Genomic DNA, 12,801 nt, shown 5'->3' with positions numbered 1-12,801 from the left:
CCCAGGTTTAGGGGTGGCGCACGGGCTTGTATGGCTAGTTCAGCTCTTCATTATGAGTTGTTGGCTTGTCTTTTTGGGCTTAAGCATCCTTGCCAACGGGATTTTACTCGGATTAGCCTGCTCACTGACTATATGGTTATTCCTCAATTGATTATGGAACTTGGGTCTAAGGATGTTTCGGTGGTCTGGGTTTTATAGGATATCCGGGATATTTTGTCCTCTTTTGTTACTTGTCATATTCTGAAGTTTCAAGGACTTCAGTTGCAGATGCTAACTCTCTTGTTGCTGCTGCTAGGGCCTAGGTGTAGGGATTTGCTTTATTTTTATTTTTTTTTTAGTTTTTTTGTGGTGTGTTCCCTTTGTCAAAAAAAAAAAAAAAAAAAAAAAAAAAAAAACACTCTACCTTAACTACTTGTGATTTGAATGTTATAGTGTAGAAAATTTGTCAATTACAATCTTGTTACTTTTATCTTGATAGTTACTTTCAGAAATTAATTTTTATTAATCTTTTTATTTTTGAGAATGCACTTTGATTTTTTTTTTTTAAGAAATGCTCACTTTGATTGTTATTTATTTATTTATTTATTATTATTATTATTATTATTATTATTATAAAAATATCAAAAAAACCTACAAAGTCAATCAATTTACAAGAAATTGGTGGGGAGCCGAGATACAAATTAGGCCCCCATTCCTCTACCTATAGAAAAGCCGATCCTAGTAAAAATATGAGCACGCGCCCCAATGTCTTATGTCTTCGAGAACTTCTGGATCCGTTTCAGTAATGCAAAAGCCTCCTTTTCTAACTCCCCAAGAGAAGAGAAAGAGAAAGGAAAGAAACCATATCCAATTGCTCGACAACTGGATTCGTACTTGACCCGCTTCCGATTGGCCGCATCAGTCACTACCCATCCGGGAACAAAGTCAGAAAGCCCAGACTGTGTCAATGGAGAAGACCCTGTCAAGTCAACACAAACATCACGACCATGATCCCATGAATAAAGTAACACATCTGCAGGTCTGAGAGCCTCGCCATTCCCTCCAGACAACCCTATGTCAACCTCCTTTCTTGCTGAAATCCCTAACCGATAGCAAACATCAAAAAGTGTATCCCAAACAACATTATGCCGATGTTTATGCCCACAATACCAATACAAGACATTGCGTGATCACCGAATACATTCCCGGCAAGAACCCTTGAACAAGCAGAGCACGGTGTCGTGATAGAGAACAATGGAACACCCAACCTGTAGCACAACACACAGCGATAAGTTTTGGCGTTCATCGTCTAACCCAACCCCGAAATAGGGACCGCCCAAAGCCAAGCAGAGGTGTGATCTCCCTGCTGTGATTTCCATAATGCTGATTGTCGAGGAGTTAAAGAATAAATAGATTCTGCAGAAGTGGTAACCTTTGTGAAATATATATCTGCCAATTTCTTCATGAGTTTTGGGGCAGCGACCTCATTAGGATTACTCAAAATGTCAGATTCCACCGTTCATTAAACAGACCCAACACAACCTCAAAGGCTCGTCCAAGACTAACTATACCAACATGCCGTAGAAGTTGTGTATGCAACCCATCAGACTGCAACCGAGAAGCAAGAAAAACATAGTGACGAACATCACCTGCTGAATAAACACCAAGCCCTCCAAACGCAAATGGTAAGTTGACAAGCCGCCACTGCCAGTCGCCAAACTCAGGCCCCGAAGCAGTAACAATACGCTCCAAGTAAGATCGAAGAGTCCCATCGAAAGTGCGCTGAGCCGGGTCGGGTATGGGTTGGGTCATTTCGGGTCAGGTCAAGTTCGGGTCAAAAGGTTATCGGGTCGGGTCGGGTCATTTTCGGGTTTCGGGTTGATTGATAATCGGGTCGGGTCGGGTATCGGGTCAACACTTCGGGTCGAGTTCGGGTCGGGTCAAGTTTGGGTCGGGTCAGTTCGGGTCGATTTTCGGGTCGGGTCGGGTCAATTTTCGGGTCCAATTTTCGGGTCAACTTCGGGTCGGGTCATATTCGGGTCGATACATTGGGTTAAATTCAACTCTGTATATATATATATTTATTTTTTGACGAAAAACTCACTATATTTATTAAGGCTACTTTTTTCATGGAATATAGTAATTGTTTGACTTTTATTGACCTTTTTTTTTTTTTTTTTTTTATGTGTTTAGATTGAGAATCAATTTCAGGATCTCTTGAAACTAGAGAGGGATGCTCTTACTAATTGAGTTATACCTCACTCTCTTATTGATCTTAGTTTTAAACTTTTAATACTCTTATTATCATTTTCACTGTTGTAATAATTTCTTTGTATTATTCTTATACGATTAATAATCTATAATATAATCTATGTTTTTTAAGTGCTCTATTAATTTTAAGTGGACATACATTGATACATGTATGCACGCATGCTGGTGTAGGAAATTGATCAATAATAGACTTCCTATTATAATTATCAGTAATTCACATCATAGAATTTTACCAATTGAATATTCTTAAAATAATTATTATGGTGGCGATTTCAACAAGTACGCACAATGACAAAGAGTGACAAAACTATATTTTTTCTAATAAAGACTTAAAGAGTAGTACTGTAGTAGTGTAGAACTGTGGATGGACGCCAAGTACACTTACTCGCGCTGTGAACTTTTCTTAACCGATTCGATCAAATAATATGTGTTATGACATGCTTCGTTTGAAATTAAATTTACCGCTAAATTAAATTTACCGCTAAATTACAAATAAGAGGTCAAACCGTCAAACCAACAAACATATACTCAATTTTATTTTTGTGACCGATTCAACCAAAAATAGGTTATAACATGCTTCGTTTGATAAAAATTTTATTGTTAATTAGGAATTCAAACAAGTATACTTAAACTCAGTTGTAAACTTGTAATTAGTTCTTAAAATTACATGCTTTAATGTATAATAATATATGTGATCAAGTACTTAAACATAAGAGTGGAAAAAGAAACAAAATTTTATTATAAAGTTGATTAACAACATTATGTAAACCTATCCGATTCCAATCAATTTTTTTCAAACGAAACTCATAAGTCATAACAAGGTTTTTCTTATTTAAGGTAATTTGATCTCTAATTCAAACTTGATAGGATTAGATTAAACCTTTTCTGGGCTACTTAATAGCTCAGTCTCCGACTCTCCAGTCTAAATTACTTCATAGGATGTGTCATCACTATTAGTATATACTGATCTAATGAATTATGAAGTATTGCAGTTATGCACTATGCTTGTATCTATCTACTAGTCTACTATCTAATTAAAGAACTCAAGATCCTACATGACTATATTTTCCATTACATATAAAACACAAAATACGGTTAAAGACTTAAAGAGGAGTGTGTCAATAAAGTCAAAATGTGTCAGCTAAAAAAGCGGAGGTATTATTAATTAAGTGAAATATTCTTATATTTAGATGTAAGATTACGGACACACTTGTTGATCAATTAAAAATTTTTAAAATTTCAATTTTAACAAAGTTACAACTTAAAAGTGAAAATTTAATAGGAAATCAAAATAAAACTTTTAACTTGATTAAAAACTGTGGGAAATTCTCCCCCCCCCCCCCCCCCCCCCCCCAATTGGCTAAAGCTCCAAAAGTATTTCATTATGAGAATTGAGGACAAGAAGTAAATTATTAGCGGGAATTCTCCCTCCAAATTTCCACAAGTAATAGTGTAATACTACAGCGGTACAGCCCTAGAATCTTCCTCAGCCGTTTTCATTTTTTCATTCCATCCATTACTCTCTTTTGTCTTCTCTCTTCTCTAACCTCTACACACTTCATCACATTTTCCATTCAAGCGTTTTTTACTCAAGTGGCCTAGAAGATTTCGTTTTCCCAGAATCTTAGGTAATTTACTTCCATTTCTTAGATCTGATATATGTTGTCTGTCTAAAATTAGGTTTTTTTTAAAAAAAAAAAAAATTCAATTGGGGGTTTCCATGGGATAAATCTTAATGCATTAGATAAATTCTGACGGTATTTCTCACTCATTCTAAATTGAAGACTTTTTATTGCTAATGGAAGAGTCAATTCGATTGATTATAGGTTTTGCTTTTACTTCATCTGCAAATTATAGGACTTTTCTCTGTGGTAGTAGCAATATCACTGTAAAGTCCTCTTTATTTTCCCTGTGCAAAGAATTGTGCTTGAGTGATTGAGTCCATTCGATTATGTGCTCTTGTCTCTGGAAATTATATAGTATCTCAAGTTTCACATGGCTCGTTTGATTTACACAATTTATTTTTTCTGCAATTTATCATTTTTGCTAATATTTACCATTCCTGACATCAATTGGGATTCTGCCAGAAAATACACAATTTGTCTTCCACTAATTGGCAACCAAGCAGCATATCAGATCCTGCATGCTTCCATTTATAAGGTGAGTACCTTCGAAACCAACCCATCCTTCTAAAATGTTCACTGAATCTCTGTTATATCTGACTCCAAAATGTAGGTAGTGTGTAATCATCTAAATTGGTATGATTTAATATGTGTTGAGTTTCTTTGATGGATTATTCAATTTGAGAGTAAAGTTTACATTTGGACACACGACTGTTTAAAGCAGGATTACTATGCATGTGTTCTCCCTGTTTGTAGAGTATTCTATCACCTAATTTGAGTATGCTAAGCATTTTTTTTTCTCTACATTGATTATATTACATTAAACTGACTTAATTCGAATGGAAACTGATTCTCTTTTGAGGTGTCAAGTTTGAAAAAATGACAGTTTGGTACAGTATGGTGATTCAATCTAGGATTATTTAGTCTAAAAAATGACAGTTTGGTACAGTATGGTGATTCTCTTTTACATTTACCTAATATGGCTCATTTAGCCTTTTTCGAGTTTTCCCTCTGCAAATCAACTTAATTTGTGAATGCTGATTTCTTCCTTCCATTGAATTTGACAGTATTGCTTATTTCAATTGTCCATTATGTGGTTTGGTATGCAAATGGAAGAGTCCATTCGATTGATTATAGGTTTTAGCCTTATAAGTTCTATAAAATTGAAGACTTTTATACCCTGTAATGTTGTTAGCCTTATCTTAACCTGACAATAACTAATGATATTATTCTTGCTTTTTTTGCAGCAATGGATGATCATATTATTTATGACGAGCCTATTTTTTCACCAGAGGGAACAGAGGATGAGTGTACACAAGAGGAAGAAGCTGGTGATCCTGAAATTACAGTTGAAAACAACAATGTGAGCACTATGGAATCTGGATTTCAAGCTGTAGAAAAGAAACGGAGTCTAGTTTGGCCGGAATTCCTCACGCTTGACAAGAAAGAATCTAGTGATGGGAAACAGAGGTGAATTTGCAAACACTGCCAGAAAGCATCCTTCATATCTGACCCCCAGTATGGAACACAAAATATGCAAAGACATCTTAGAAAGTGCAGTGCATATGAGAAATATATGAAAAACCAAGGAGGAAACGGTTCAAACAAAGGTAAAATCTTTAACCAAATTGTGTACAGAAATCTGGTAGCTAAAGCAATAATAAAACATGGGTATGCTTTCTCTTGGGTTGAGCATGATGGTAATAGAGAAATTCATGCATATTTAAGTGATGATGTGAAATTCATTTGTAGGAACACTGCCAAAGCTGATTGTTTAAAAATGCATAAAACTTTGAAGCTTCAGTTAAAGGAAACTCTTAGTAAAGTCTGTAGTCGTATCTCATTAACATGTGATATGTGGACCTCTTGTCAAACTGAGGGGTATTTGTGTTTGACAGCTCACTATGTGGATGATAATTGGAAATTGATTAGTACAGTGCTTAACTTTAGTCATATTGATTCACCACACACGGGAAAGACTATGTATGCTGCTGTGTTGTCCATGCTTCAAGATTGGGGTATTGATGATAAGATCTTTTGCTTCACATTAGACAATGCCTCTAGTAATGATAGAATGCAAGATTATTTGAAGGAAACTCTACTTGCACGAGATGCTTTGTTGTATAATGGTGAGTTTTTTCATGTACGATGTGCAGCACATGTATTAAATCTCATTGTTAAAGATGGACTTAAGGTCATTGAACATATAGTTGAGAAAGTAAGACATTGTGTGAAGAAGGTAAAATATTCTGAAATAAGAAAAAACACTTTTCGATCTTGTGTAAGTCTAGCTAAGATAAAAGAAACAAAATCATTGTGGCTTGATGTTCCTACGAGGTGGAACTCTACGTACATGATGCTTGATAGGGCTATCTTATATCGTGAGGCTTTTAGGGAGATGTCTGAAGTTCAAAAATGGTGTCCTACCTTCGAAGAGTGGGATTTTCTTGAGAAGATTCGAGATGTTTTAGAACCCTTCTATGAGATAACTAAGATGTTTTCGGGAAGTGAGTATCCTACCTCAAATCTTTATTTTGGGAATGTTTGGAAGATTCTCATGCTTTTGATAGAGTTGGAGCACGATGATGATGATGTTTTGAGGACAATGGCAATAGAAATGAAGAGCAAGTTTGATAAGTATTGGTTTAACTCGGAACAAGATGATTATGGCATGTTATTTGCATTTGCTATGATTCTTGATCCTCGTTGCAAATTATCAGTGCTTAAGTTTTGTTATGAAAACATATTTGGAGATGTGGAGGCTACCTTGAGAGTTAGTGATCTCCATCTTAAGTTGGAGAAATTTTATAAGCTATATGCCCAAACTAGAACATCATCGACATTGAACAACAACACTGATATGGCACATGCCTCACATTCCAGAGCCTCCATAAGCAGCACTCCAACTGGAAACCGCAAGCGAAAATTCGACTATTTTGCGGTAATTGTTCTTTTGTTATTTTAATTATCCTTCATTCTTAATCTATTGATTAGACTGTTTTTTACATATTTGCCATTTGTTTTTCTTGTGTTTACTTTATTTTTTTCTGTCAATTACTTTTTTTTTTTTTTTTTTTCTGTCAATTACTTTTTTTTTTTTTTTTTTTCTGTCAATTACTGGTTTGTTCGTTTACTAGTTGTGTTAAATTCAGGAATATGATGATAAAGAGGCCTCATCTTCTTTTAGTGAGAGGTCAATATTGGATGATTACCTTGAGGACCCTAAACTAGATTGGAAAGCGGAGCTCGACATATTAGCTTTTTGGAAAGAAAATGAGCATCGATATAGAGGCCTTTCTCATTTGGCTAGAGATATTTTGGCCGTACCTCTGACAACCGTCGCTTCCGAATCAACTTTCAGCATTGGGAGTCGAGTATTGAATAAATGGAAAAGTTCATCAATTCCTGAAAATGTGGAGGCTTTAATAACAACTCGTAGTTGGATTTACTCTTTTGAAAGTAAGTATTTTTTTCAAAATATGCATATTCATGTTCCTACATTTTTAGAGCTGTACATTCTTATTTCTTTATTTTTGCATTTATAGTGTATTTGCTTATATTATTGTTTTTGTACTTATGTAGCAAATGAGGATGATGGATTTTTTGGTTCGTATGTGGATTGGGCGGTTGCTCCAACTGTTTGTCAACAATTCTAAGACTCGAATATTGGAGTATAATTTTTTAGAATGTTTTGTAATTTCATTTGGTATTGAACATTATGTTATGTATGCATTTGAAAAGAAACAACAATGCTGTTGCTCATGACTTCACGAGTTAGCTCAACTTGGGATGGTTATGAGTGTTGGTCATCGCCTATATCTCTCTTGTCCTGATGATATTCTGCCTATCTACAACGAGGAGTTAGCTGCCATAGCTGCTCTGAATGCTAATGAGGACTCTGACGAGGAGTAACTTGCTGCATGTATCTCTAATCTCTACTATAGTTGCTGTTATAAACTTGGTTTTATTTGCTTTTCGGTGGGGCACAGTGTGTAATCTTAGCCTTAAGGGTTAAGGCCATTAATTTTCATTTTAGGATATGGTCTTATGCTTCTAGCTATTTACCAACCTCTCATTTTGTTTGCGGAATGAGGTTGGTTTTGGTTTATGTAAAACTCTAACTAATTAATATAATCGTCTATTATGTGTAAAAAAAATATGTTATGTATGCATTATTATTGTACTATTTTTTTTTCTAGACTTGTGAGAATTGTGACTTTTATTCCGAGCTATAGTTAATTTTTTTTAATCTTATGGATAAACTCCGTAGTGTAGACTGTAGAGTAGTCATTAAATTTCAATCTTTTTACGAATTTCTAATAACTTATAGGGATAAAAGGCCGAAAAAATCAAGAAAAGTAATGCTCAAAATATGTAAATTACTTACAATGTTACACATTACAAATTAATAAAAAAAAAATTAAGTCAATTTGATTGCGGTTTTTTTCAATTTCAGTTTGCTAAGGTCAAGTCTTTAGCTTAAATAGATTCTGGTCATTTCAGGCATAAGATAATGTGGGTTCGGGTCCGCAAATTATAATATGCACCCTTGTGCACACAGAACTACGTGCACCACCAATTAGCTTCTGCCACGTAGCTTCTGCTTACCTAGCTGTTCTTTCCTTATTTTGCAACGTCTTTCGAGCGTTCTTTCCATTTTCAATTCCTTCCTTATTTCTCCATTTTTCCTTTTCAAATATCATTCGAAAATATTCTTTCGTTGATTTTCTCTCTCCTCTAGTTTTCTCTCATCAATTTTTTCTCTCATATTACTTTCTCGATTCGATTTATTCAGTGCTTTTCTCACCATTGTTGATTACTCTGTTCTTCAATCTTGTTTTTGCCATGGATTTGATTTCTGTTCCTGAAATTCTTGAGAGTGGAGGTAAGATTTCTGAATTCAATTATTTTTGTTAATTAGGTTTTTTCAATTTGATTTTTGAACAATTCATTGTATAATTAGGTTTTTTAAAGTTACTTATAATGGAGATGAGATTATTTTTAATCTTCTGTAATTTTTTATTAGATTGTGATTAATATGATTCTGCAATAGTATTTTAGTAATTTGTGATGATTTTGATCATTTGTTGATTAATTTATTCATTAATTCTTGATTTTGAACTTTCGCCTCTTTTAATTTCTTGCTGAACAATTTATGTCCAGAATTTGTTAGATATACGTATGTGTTGTTCAAAGTGTTTTGAATTTGATTGCTGATTTATGAATTTTAATGTGCTTTTGTACATTGCATAATTGATCGACTAATTAAATTATCTTCTGGAATTTATTAATTTGTGATTAATTTTATCATATTTTGATGAATTTTATGAATATTATTTGTTTATAATTTGTATTAGTCGTTTTTTTCGTAGTTTAACTATATTATGAACACTGTCATGTTATTTTTGAACCTTTATTTCATTTTATTGAACCTTTGATTCTCTATATTTTTTAATATAGAATTGTACAAGTAATTATGAACATGCTATTCTTTTATTTGAACAATCTAATTCTGTTATTTGAACTATGTTCTTTTATATTTGAACTATAATAATGTTCGTTATGCATTTTGTTTGTTTATTGCAGTTTATAAGTATGAAGTTGTTTATAAGGAAAGTGAAAAGTCTGAATTGCAGTGGAAACAAGTCAAAAGTGATGCGGAGGCATATGAAATGTACAATGATTATGCATTTCAGCATGGATTTAGTATTAGGAAAGGGAAAGTTCGATATGTTGGTAATTCTAGTGTTTGGAGAGGCAGAAATTATGTGTGTTCAAATGCTGGTTTGAAGGATACTTCTTCTAAGGTGCCTAAGAAGTATTCTAAGTTGGATTATCGTACTTGTTGTGAAGCCTATATTGATTTTGTTATTGATGAGAAAGGTGTTTGGACTGCTGTTAAACACAATATGGATCACAATCATGCTATGATACCTGTTGAGAAAAGACATCTCCTTAGGTCTCAAAGGAAAATGCAAGGTGAGCATTTGAAGTTCATAAGTACTATGAAGGCTAGTGGTGTTAGGGTTACGGATTCTCTTCGTGCTTTGAGGAAAGAAGTTGGTGGATCTCCTAATCTATGCTACACTGTTACTGATGTTTACAATGCTTTAGCTACTGAAAAAGCTGGCAGATTAGAAGGTGGTGATTGTAATGCTTTGATCAAGTCATTTGCTGCAAGACAAGCCAAAGAGAGTGACTTTTATTATGAGTTTGAGGTTGATGGAAATCATGTGCTTTGTAGTGTATTTTGGAGGGATGGAAGAATGCGAAGGGATTATGAAGCTTTTAGTGATTTGATGGTTTTCGATACTACCTATAGAACCAACAAATATGGCATGATTTGTGCCCCTTTTGTTGGTATGAATCATCATTGTAATAATGTGATGTTTGGAATGGGTTTTGTTCTTGATGAAAAGACCAGCAGTTTTGTATGGTTGTTTGAGGCTTTTATGAGATCTATGGGAGAATGTCGACACCCCATAACCTTAATGACTGATCAAGCCCCTTCAATTGCTGCAGCAATACGAGAAATTTTTTCAAGTACTCGGCACCGTTTGTGCACTTGGCACCTCGGTGAGAATTCAAAGACCAATATAGGAGGGCTCAGAATATTGAAAGGGTTTCCAGAAGTATTTGATTATTTGCTCAAGTACTGTGAAAGTCCTGCTGAATTTGAACATTACTGGCCAAGGTAAGCTTTCTTTAATTTTCTTTGAACTATTTATTTTATATTTTGAACTTCTTATGTCTTAATTTGAACTCAGATATTTACGTATTTGTGGACTTAATTTTATTGAATTTAACATGACTTATTTCGTTTTGAACATTACTGTTAATTATTTGAATTTATTTTTTTAGGATTTGAACCTTTGTTTATATATGAATTAATAATTATTTAATTTCAATCTGTTTACTCTTTTTGTTTAACAAGTATATATGAACTGTATGTAATATATTTTGAACTTTGCTGTTTTTTTTTTGAACTTTTATATTATTATTTTGTTTATTGGTATCTTTTTTTTGTTTTTAATAGAATGATGACAAAATACAAGTGTTCAGAAAATGATTGGTTAAATCACTTGTATGATATCAAAGAGAAATGGTGCCCTGCTTATTCAAAGGATTATTTTTCGGGTGGAGTATTGTCATCCCAAAGGAGTGAAACAACAAATCATTCTGTTTCTAATAGATTGAATAAAACAGATGGTTTGAGTGACTTTTATAGTACTTTTCTTGATGTTATATCAGAATGGAGGAGTAAAGAAAGTAAGCAAGATTTCCGTTTTCTGAGGGGTAACCGTCATCTTGCAGTAGCTAATGTTAGTTTGCTCATACACGCTAGGAAGATTTATACTATTTCTGTGTATGTGGTATTTGAGGATCAATTTGCAAAAGGTATTTCATGTTGTCAAGAGCGAAAGCATGAAGATGATGAGACTATTTGTTATTATGTTTGGAGGCCAAATAAGGACATTATAAGGCATGAAGTTACTTATGAGAAATTCACCTTTAACATCAATTGCACTTGTAAGTATTGGAGTGAGATGGGGTTGTTATGTGGACACTCTCTTCGTATATATAATATTCACTGTGTTCAAAAAATACCAGAACAGTATATAGTGAAGAGGTGGACTAAGAAGGCTATGTGTAGTCATGTTTCTGATGAAGAGCCATGTGAAGATGTTAAAGTTGTCCCTTCTGCTGTTTGGAGAGTTCAAATGGTTAGGAAGTATGTTCAGTTAGTGACATCATGTCATGATGATCTTTTAGCAAGAAACGAAGTTGAGTATACTTTTCAAATGCTACGTGAAAAGGTGGAAAGTGTGATGGGTCCAATTCATATTGATGAGGTTGAAGTTGGTGAAGAAGCTAAAGAAGATGGTGATGAAGAAGGGTTCATAAACAATCCAAAAATAGCTAGGAAGAAGGGTGAGAGGAACTACAGGCCAAAGAGTACTGTTGAGAAAGCATGTAATAAAGCTAAGGGTTGGAAAAAGAAAGTAGATAAATACAAAGACGAAGCCAGAGCTACTGTCCAAAAATTAGTTGTTGAGGTAATTTTGAACCTCTGTTCTTTGTATTTGAACTTTTGTTTTTTCTTATTGAACAGTTTATAATTTTTTAAAATTTTGTAGGTTTTAGATGATGATGGAGATCCTTTGGTTTATTCACATCCAACAACACAAGGACCTAATCTCTCTGTACTTTCTAAGAAAAAGAATGTTCAGAGTACAAATAGTAAAGCTACTAACAATGCTTCTCATTCTTCATTAACAAATGTAAGTATTTTTTTAAAAAATATTTTAATTGTCTTTTTTGAACTGTTTTGTATTATATATGTTTAATTTCATTTTTCTTTCTTTTAGGTTTTTGGTGATGGGTTCAGAACTGGTTCTCAAGCTTCAAATGGAAAAGGATTCAAAAATAGTAATCCTTCAACTAAATCTACTCGGCAATCTTCAGCTAATGTAATTTTTATTCTGTTTTGAACTTAAACTGTCATTGTTTTGAACTTTCTATGTTATATTTTGAACCTTTTAATTTTGTAGTTGTTTGAAGGTGAATCATCCAACAATTTTGCAAGATCTAATTCTTCTCAGCCATCCTCATCAAAAGCTTCAAATACAACTAATGTTCAGCCTTCCTCTGGAAATATTTCAAGAGCTACTCATCCATCTTTTTCAAATGTAATTTTTTTTGTTGAATTTTTTTAATTTTTTCTTGAATTTTTGTTTTATTATTCTAAATTAACTTGAATTTTTTGTAGGTTTTTGGTCAACAAGGTTCAACTAATTCTTTTCAGCCATCCTCATCAAAAGCTTCAAATTCTTTCCCAACAACTAAGCCACCTTTATCAAATGTAATGTTTTTTTTCTGAACTTTTTGACATTATTTTTGAACTTTTGTTTTCATTTTCTGAACTATT

This window comes from Chenopodium album, chromosome 10, assembly GCF_948465745.1.
Source record: "Chenopodium album chromosome 10, dcCheAlbu1.1, whole genome shotgun sequence".
NCBI classification, from domain to species: domain Eukaryota; kingdom Viridiplantae; phylum Streptophyta; class Magnoliopsida; order Caryophyllales; family Amaranthaceae; genus Chenopodium; species Chenopodium album.
The sequence above is the reverse complement of the archived record's forward strand: the minus strand, read 5'-3'. Positions refer to the sequence as shown.